This window comes from Schistocerca gregaria, chromosome 5 (genome assembly GCF_023897955.1).
Source record: "Schistocerca gregaria isolate iqSchGreg1 chromosome 5, iqSchGreg1.2, whole genome shotgun sequence".
Lineage (NCBI taxonomy): Eukaryota > Metazoa > Arthropoda > Insecta > Orthoptera > Acrididae > Schistocerca > Schistocerca gregaria.
The window spans coordinates 253,916,342-253,925,584 of NC_064924.1; the positions used below are offsets into that span (position 1 = coordinate 253,916,342).

The 9,243-nt window shown below is 42.7% G+C and overlaps 1 non-coding gene across 1 annotated transcript; it reads right to left on the minus strand.

Annotated features, from left to right (window-relative positions):
* Positions 1 to 7,927: 7,927 nt before the first annotated feature.
* Trnas-cga (transfer RNA serine (anticodon CGA)) lies at positions 7,928 to 8,002 on the minus strand. Its single transcript has one exon. It is a non-coding gene; the product is annotated as a tRNA-Ser (tRNA).
* Between the last annotated feature and the right edge of the window lie 1,241 nt (positions 8,003 to 9,243).

The following is a 9,243-nucleotide window of genomic DNA, read 5'->3' on the forward strand; positions in this document are numbered from 1 at the left end:
CAGGCATGGATGTGTGTGATGACCTTAGGTTGGTTAGGGTTAAGTAGTTCTAAGTTTAGTGGACTGAACCTCAGATGTTAAGTTAGTGCTTAGAGACATTTGAACCAAAGTCACAAGCAAAAGATGAAGAGAGAGAGAGAGAAAGTATATGAGAGTATTAAACGGATAATTCAGTATGTAAAGGCATGGTATGTGGTGGTAAGGGAAGCAATGGAAGAAAGGTTTACTGGAGCTTATGGACTTGGTAGTAGGAATATGAGAGTAGTTCTGGAGAAAATTTCAGCTAGTAATAGCGAATTGTCTTTGAAGAATCACAAGAGGGGGACATATGCTAGGAAAAGGCCAGGAGACATGGGAAGATTTGAGTTTGGTTACATGATCGTCAGGCTGAGGTGAAGAAATCTTCCAGAAGTAGATCACAATTTACTAATGATGAACAGTTGACTGAAGTTTAAGGAACTAGTTAGGAAGTTACCGAATGAATTATAGCTGACGGGCGACAATGAGCAGTTTAGTGCTTCAGCCGGTTTTCGTGCGCCACCTTGTACAATCACTGAAGACTGACAATATTAAGAAAAGCAACTCGTTCCACACTCTCTGTAGCATATCAGGCGTAACAGTCTGGATAGCTGCTGTTATTTCTCGTTTCAAATCGTCAATGGTGACTGGGAGAGGTGGCCGAAACACCATATCCTTAACATACCCCCATAAGAAAAAATCGCAGGGGGTAAGATCAGGGCTTCTTGGAAGCCAGTGATGAAGTGCTCTGTCACGGGCTGCCTGGCGGCCGATCCATCGCCTCGGGTAGTTGACGTTCAGGTAGTTACGGACAGATAAGTGCCAATGTGGTGGCGCTCCATCCTGCTGAAATATGAATTGTTGTGTTTCTTGTTCGAGCTGAGAGAACAGCCAATTCTCTAACATCTCCAGATACTGTAGTCCAGTTACAGTAGCACCTTCGAAGAAAAAGGGACCAAAAACTTTATTGGCTGAAATGGCACAGAAAACGTTCACCTTAGGCGAGTCACGTTCATACTGTATTGTTTCGCTGCATACACCATACTTCGTTCGAAATGCACGCTGAACAACTGTCGTCGATTCACTTCTGCCGTACTCAATAACACACAAAGCTTTCTGTTGAGCGGTCGCCATCTTAGCATCAACTGACGCTAACGCCTAGTCAACAGCGCCTCAAGCGAACAAATGTACAACTAAATGAAACTTTATAGCTCCCTTAATTCGCCGACAGATAGTGCTTAGCTCTGCCTTTTGTCATTGCAGAGTTTTAAATTACTAAAGTTGCGGTATTCTTTTTGAATCACCCTGTATTGTGTAATTCGGAAGAAACGTTACTCACTTGACAGTCTGTTTATTGTGCCTATATGCGCCTCGACCCCCCCATGAACCATGGACCTTGCCGTTGGTGGGGAGGCTTGCGTGCCTCAGCGATACAGATGGCCGTACCGTAGGTGCAACCACAACGGAGGGGTATCTGTTGAGAGGCCAGACAAACATGTGGTTCCTGAAAAGGGGCAGCAGCCTTTTCAGTAGTTGCAGGGGCAACAGTCTGGATGATTGACTGATCTGGCCTTGCAACATTAACCAAAACGGCCTTGCTGTGCTGGTACTGCGAACGGCTGAAAGCAAGGGGAAACTACAGCTGTAATTTATCCTGAGGACATGCAGCTTTACTGTATGATTAAATGATGATGACGTCCTCTTGGGTAAAATATTCCGGAGGTAAAATAGTCCCCCATTCGGATCTCCGGGCGGGGACTACTCAGGAGGACGTCGTTATCAGGAGAAAGAAAACTGGCATTCTACGGATCGGAGCGTGGAATGTCAGATCCCTTAATTGGGCAGGTAGGTTAGAAAATTTAAAAAGGGAAATGGATAGGTTAAAGTTAGATATAGTGGGAATTAGTGAAGTTCGGTGGCAGCAGGAACAAGACTTTTGGTCAGGTGAATATAGGGTTATAAATACAAAATCAAATAGGGGTAATGCAGGAGTAGGTTTAATAATGAATAGGAAAATAGGAATGCGGGTAAGCTACTACAAACAGCATAGTGAACGCATTATTGTGGCCAAGATAGACACAAAGCCCATGCCTACTACAGTAGTAGAAGCTTATATGCCAACTAGCTCTGCAGATGATGAAGAAATTGATGAAATGTATGATGAGATAAAAGAAATTATTAAGGTAGTGAAGGGAAACGAAAATTTAATAGTCATGGGTGACTGGAATTCGTCAGTAGGACAAGGGAGAGAAGGAAACATAGTAGGTGATTATGGATTGGGGCTAAGAAATGAAAGAGGAAGCCGTCTGGTAGAATTTTGCACAGATCAAAACTTAATCATAGCTAACACTTGGCTCAAGAATCATAAAAGAAGGTTGTATACATGGAAGAATCCTGGAGATACTAAAAGGTATCAGATAGATTATATAATGGTAAGACAGAGATTTAGGAATCAGGTTTTAAATTGTAGGACATTTCCAGGGGCAGATGTGGACTCTGACCACAATCTATTGGTTATGACCTGTAGGTTAAAACTGAAGAAACTGCAAAAAAGTGGGAATTTAAGGACATGGGATCTGGATAAGCTGAAAGAACCAGAGGTTGTACAGAGTTTCAAGGAGAGCATAAGGGAACATTTGGCAGCAATGGGGGAAAGAAACACAGTTGAAGAAGAATAGGTAGCTCTGAGGGATGTAGTAGTGAAGGCAGCAGAGGATAAAGTAGGTAAAAAGACGAGGGCTGCGAGAAATCCTTGGGTAACAGAAGAAATATTGAATTTAATTGATGAAAGGAGAAAATATAAAAATGCAGTAAATGAAGCAGGCAAAAAGGAATAGAAACGTCTCAAAAATGAGATCGACAGGAAGTGCAAAATGGCTAAGCAGGGATGGCTAGAGGACAAATGTAAGGATGTAGAGGCTTATCTCACTAGGGGTAAGATAGATACCGCCTACAGGAAAATTAAAGAGACCTTTGGAGAGAAGAGAACCACTTGTATGAATATCAGGAGCCCAGAAGGCAACCCAGTTCTAAGCAAAGAAGGGAAGGCAGAAAGGTGGAAGCAGTATATAGAAGGTTTATACAAGGGCGATGTACTTGAGGACAATATTATGGAAATGGAAGAGGATGTAGATGAAGACGAAATGGGAGGTAAGATACTGCGTGAAGAGTTTGACAGAGCACTGAAAGACCTGAGTCGAAACAAGGCCCCCGGAGTAGACAACATTCCATTAGAACTACTGACGGCCTTGGGAGAGCCAGTCATGACAAAACTCTACCAGCTGGCGAGCAAGATGTATGCGACAGGTGAATACCCTCAGACTTCAAGAAGAATATAATAATTCCAATCCCAAAGAAAGCAGGTGCTGACAGATGTGAAAATTACCGAACTATCAGTTTAATAAGTCACAGCTGCAATATACTAACGCGAATTCTTTACAGACGAATGGAAAAACTGGTAGATGCGGACCTCGGGGAGGATCAGTTTGGATTCCGTAGGAATATTGGAACACGTGAGGCAATACTGACCTTACAACTTATCTTAGAAGAAAGATTAAGAAAAGGCAAACCTACGTTTCTAGATTTGTAGACTTAGAGAAAGCTTTTGACAATGTTGACTGGAATACTCTCTTTCAAATTCTGAAGGTGGCAGGGGTAAAATACAGGGAGCGAAAGGCTATTTACAATTTGTACAGAAACCAGATGGCAGTCATAAGAGTCGAGGGGCATGAAAGGGAAGCAGTGGTTGGGAAAGGAGTGAGACAGGGTTGTAGCCTCTCCCCGATGTTATTCAATCTGTATATTGAGCAAGCAGTAAAGGAAACAAAAGAAAAATTTGGAGTAGGTATTAAAATTCATGGAGAAGAAATAAAAACTTTGAGGTTTGCCGATGACATTGTAATTCTGTCAGAGACGGCAAAGGACTTGGAAGAGCAGTTGAACGGAATGGACAGTGTCTTGAAAAGAGGATATAAGATGAACATCAACAAAAGCAAAACGAGGATAATGGAATGTAGTCAAATTAAATCGGGTGATGCTGAGGGAATCAGATTAGGAAATGAGACACTTAAAGTAGTAAAGGAGTTTTGCTATTTGGGGAGCAAAATAACTGATGATGGTCGAAGTAGAGAGGATATAAAATGTAGACTGGCAATGGCAAGGAAAGCGTTTCTCAAGAAGAGAAATTTGTTAACATCGAATATAGATTTATGTATCAGGAAGTCGTTTATGAAAGTATTTGTTTGGAGTGTAGCCATGTATGGAAGTGAAACATGGACGATAACTAGTTTGGACAAGAAGAGAATAGAAGCTTTCGAAATGTGGTGCTACAGAAGAATGCTGAAGATTAGATGGGTAGATCACGTAACTAATGAGGAGGTATTGAATAGGATTGGGGAGAAGAGAAGTTTGTGGCACAACTTGACTAGAAGAAGGGATCGGTTGGTAGGACATGTTTTGAGGCATCAAGGGATCACAAATTTAGCATTGGAGGGCAGCGTGGAGGGTAAAAATCGTAGAGGGAGACCAAGAGATGAATACACTAAGCGGATTCAGAAGGATGTAGGTTGCAGTAGGTACTGGGAGATGAAGCAGCTTGCACAGGATAGAGTAGCATGGAGAGCTGCATCAAACCAGCCTCAGGACTGAAGACAACAACAATAACATGCGCCTCGAAATCTTCGCTATATGGTGAGTAGCAATCTATACTTTTCATAGTATTGTCGTTCCATCCTGGATTTTTTCCACTGTTCGCTTGAGAATGACATATGTACAAAATGTAGCGAAGCTAAGGCGAATTGGCCGCATGACAAATGTGAAGAAATCAAAAAAGAAATGACTGGCGGAAGGGCTTACTCGGCATATAGAAATGTCAAAACAACTTTTGGTAAAATTAAAAGCAAGGGCGGTTACATTAAGAGTGCCACGGTAGTTCCACTGTTAAATGCAGAGGAAAGAGAGGATAGGTGCAGAGAGGGCGTTGAAGGCCTCTCTGAGGAGAAGAATTTGTCCAGTTACGTATTAGAAGAAGAAACAGCAGTCGATAGGCAAGTGATAGGGGATCCAATATTAGGATCTAAATTTAAAAGAACTTCAGAAAGGACAGATAATATTCTACTGGAATTTCTAAAATCGTTCGAGAAAGTGGCAACAGAACGACTATTCACGTTGTAGAATGTATGAGACGGTAGTCGTACCATCAGAACTTCAAAAAAAAAAAAAAAAAAAAAAAAAAAAAAAAAAAAAAAAAAAAAAACCTCATCCACGCTTTTCCGAATACGTGTGAGAACTATCGCACAATCAGCTTAACAGCTCATGCACCCCTAGTTTCTCACAACGATACAGAGGAATGGAAAAGAAAATTGAGGATGTGTTAGATGACGATCACTTCGGCCTTAGGAAAGGTAAAGGTGCCAGCGAAGCACTTCTGACATTGCAATTGATAATGGAAGTAAGACTGAAGAGAAAACACGGCACATTCATAGGATTTGTCGACCTGGGAAAAGCATTCGCCAATGTGAAGTGGTGCAAGACAATTGAAATTCTGAGAAAAATACGGGTAAGCAACAGGAAATGACGGTTGATACAGTGAGTTGACAAAAGCCATGGGATACCTCCTAACATCGTGTCCGATCTCCCCTTGGCCAACATAGTGCAGTAGCTCGACGTGGCAAGGACTCAACAAAGCGTCGGCACCTCCTACGCAAATACTGATCCATGCTGTCTGTACAGGCGCCCATAATTGCGAAAGTATTGCCGGAGCAGAAATTTGTGCACTAACTGACTCTTGATTATATCCCATAAATGTTCTGTGGGATTCATGTTGAGCGATTCTTGTCGCTCGAAGTACCCAGAATGTTCTTCAAACCAGTCACGGTCAATCGTGGCCCAGTGAGATGGCGCATTGTCATCCATAAAAATTCCACTGTTTTTTGGGAACATGACGTCCATAAATGGCTTCAAATGGTCTCCAGGTAGCCGAACATAGTCATTTACAGTCAATGATCGGTTCAACTGGACCAACAGACCCAGTCCATCCGATGAGAACAGAGCCCACAACGTTATGAAGTCACCACTAGCCTGCACAGTGCCTTGTTGCCGAGTTAGGTCCAAGGCTTCATGGGGTCGGCACCATACTCGAATCCTACCATCAGCTCTTACTAACCGAAAGCTGGGCTCATATGACCAGGCTGTGGTTTTCTAGTTGACTAGAATCCAACCATAAGGTCATGAGCCCAGGAGAGGCACTGCAGGTGATGTGCTGTTAGGACAGGCTCTCGAGTCAGTCGTCTACTGCCATGGCTCATTAACGCCAAATTTCGCCACACTGTCCTAACGAATACGTTCGACGTACGAATCACTTTGATTTCTGCAGTTATTTCACCAAGTGTTGCTTGTCTGTTAGCATTGACAGTTCTATGCAAGTGCTGCTGCTCTCGGTTGTTAAGTGGAGGCCATTGCCCACTGCGTTGTCCAGGGTGAAAGGTAAGACCTGAAATTTGGTATTCTCGGCACACTCTTGACACTGTGGATCTCGGAATACTGAATTCCTTAACTATTTCCGAAATGGAATGTCCCTTGCGTCTAGCTCCATCTCCAACTCCACGTTCAAATTCAGTTAATTCCCGTCGTGCGGCCATAATCATGTCGGAAACCTTTTCACATGGATCACCTGATTACAAATAACAGTTTCACCAATGCTCTGCCTTTTATCATTTAAGTACGCGACACTACCGCCGTCTTTATATGTGCATGTGGCTATCAGATGACTTTTGTCATCTCAGTGTGCAACATGAACAAGAACCAAAAGGGATCAATAAGAGTGAAGACCAAGAAGGAAGTGCTCGGATTGAAAAGGATGTAGGACAGGGATGAGTTTATCGCCCCTAATGTTCAGTCTGTTATCTATACATAGAAGAAGCAATGAAGGAAATAAATGAAATGTTCAACAGCGGGATTAAAATTCAAAGTGTAAGGTTATCAATGATGAGACACGCTGACGACATTCCTAACCCCGGTGAAAGTGAAGAAAAAGTACAGGATGTGTTGAATGGAGCGAACAGTTTGATGAGTACAGAATATGGACGGAGAGTAAATCGAAGAAAGGCGAAAGTAATGAGAATTAGCAGAAATGAGAACAGTGAGAAGAAACTTAACATCAAAATTGGCAGATGAAGCTAAGTAATTCTGCTACCTAGGCAGCAAATATCCCATGACGAACGAAGCAAGGAGGTCGTAAAACCAGACTAGCGCAGGTAAATAAGACATATCTGGCCAAGAGAAGTCTACTGGGATCAAACGTAGGCCTTAACTCGAGGAAGAAATTTCTGAGATTGTACGTTTAGTGCACAGCATTGTATGGTATTGAAACATGGACTGCGGGAAAACCGCAAAGGAAGAGAATCGAAGCATTTGAGATGTGGTGCTGTAGACGAATGTCGAAAATTAGGTGGAGTAATAAAGTAAGGAATGAGGAGGTTGTTCGTAGAATCGGCAAGGAAAGGAATACATAGGAAACATTTATAAGATGAAGGGACAGAATGATAGGACAGCTTCTAAGGCATCATGGTACTAGAGTGGGCTATAGAGGGTAATAACTGTAGAGGAAGACAGAGATTGAAGACAAAAGTTCGAAGTGCTACTCTGAGATGAAAAGGTTGGCATAGGAGAGGAATTCGCGGCGGGCTGCATCAAATTGCGTATCTCTGTAGACATCTAAATAGAGCGATACTGGTGGCGTTCTAGAGGACTACTGCTACTGCTTATTAGCTGAGTTTTTTCTTTAATTATATCAAGGAAGCGAAAGCAATCATGTCATCGACAGAGATGATGTAAACCTAGAATGAGATTTTCACTCTGCAGCGGAGTGTGCGCTGATATGAAACTTCCTGGCAGATTAGAACTGTACTGTGTGCCGGACCGAGACTCGAACTCGGGACCTTTGCCTTTCGCGGGCAAATGCTCTACCAACTGAGCTACCCAAGCACAACTCAAGCCCCGTCCTCACAGCTTTACTTTTGCCAGTACCTCGCAGGAGAGCTTCTGTAAAGTTTGGAAAGTAGGAGGCGAGGTACTGGCAGAAGTAAAGCTGTGAGGACGGGGCGTGAGTCGTGCTTGGGTAGCTCAGTTGGTAGAGCACTTGCCCGCGAAAGGCAAAGGTCAGGAGTTCGAGTCTCCGTCCGGCACAGTTTTAATCTGCCAGGAAATTTCATGATGTAAAGCTAATATACAGTGTGAGGCTTTTAAAAGTGTTTGACGAAATATTTGGTGAAATATACATCGTATTTTAAAAAAAAAAGTGTTAATAAACGTTCAAACATTAACATAACGCTCGATCCTCCTGCACCACCCCCGGGAGCGGGAGAGGGAGTGACTTTGAAATCTTAAATAGGAACCCCTATTTATTATTGGAGATTTGTATTCTCCATTAAAAAAAAATGTAACTTTTGAATGAAACATTTATTTCATTTCATGATAGGTGGCGCTGTAATCGACAAACATGGAAATGAGGTGAAGTATTTTTCATAAAGCAATCATGTGACACCCCCCACAGTCGAATGAAGCGCAGACCCTGATAATGCGCTCAATCCGCGGTCAGGCTGTGCATGTTACTTCAATGACTCGGGCTGCAAACATCTCATCGCAATTGTCTCACTATCTTAAAGATTGCAGAGAGGGTTGATATCATTGCCGCGTACTTTGAGGCTCAGAGAAATTTTGACGAATTTCGCCATATGTCTGCTACTCTGTTCCTGCCCCCCCCCCCCCCCCCCCCCCCGGCTGGAACCATCCGTCTGCAACGACGTTTCGCAGTATTGTCTACCTGTTTAATGAAACGGGAAGAATTAAACCTAGAGAAAGAGTCCGTCCGCGGCCTGTGACAAACTAAAATAACACAGTGAATGCTTCAGCTGTGGTTGCTGCAAATCCTCACATTAGTTCTCGGCGAACTGCGCAAGGTTATGGAATTTCGCAAAGAAGTATTCTACGCTTACTGAATGCGTACAAATGGCATTCATTTCATTTATCGCTGCATCAAGAACTGCATGCTGACGATTTTCACAATCGCCTGAATTTCTGCTACTGGATACAGGAACAACTGGCAGTCAATTATAATTACATTTCACAGATACTTTTCTCTGTTGAATCAAATTTCACGAATCACGGTCAAGTGAATCGACATAATATGCATTATTGGTTACTGGTCAAATATACAGCGACAGTATG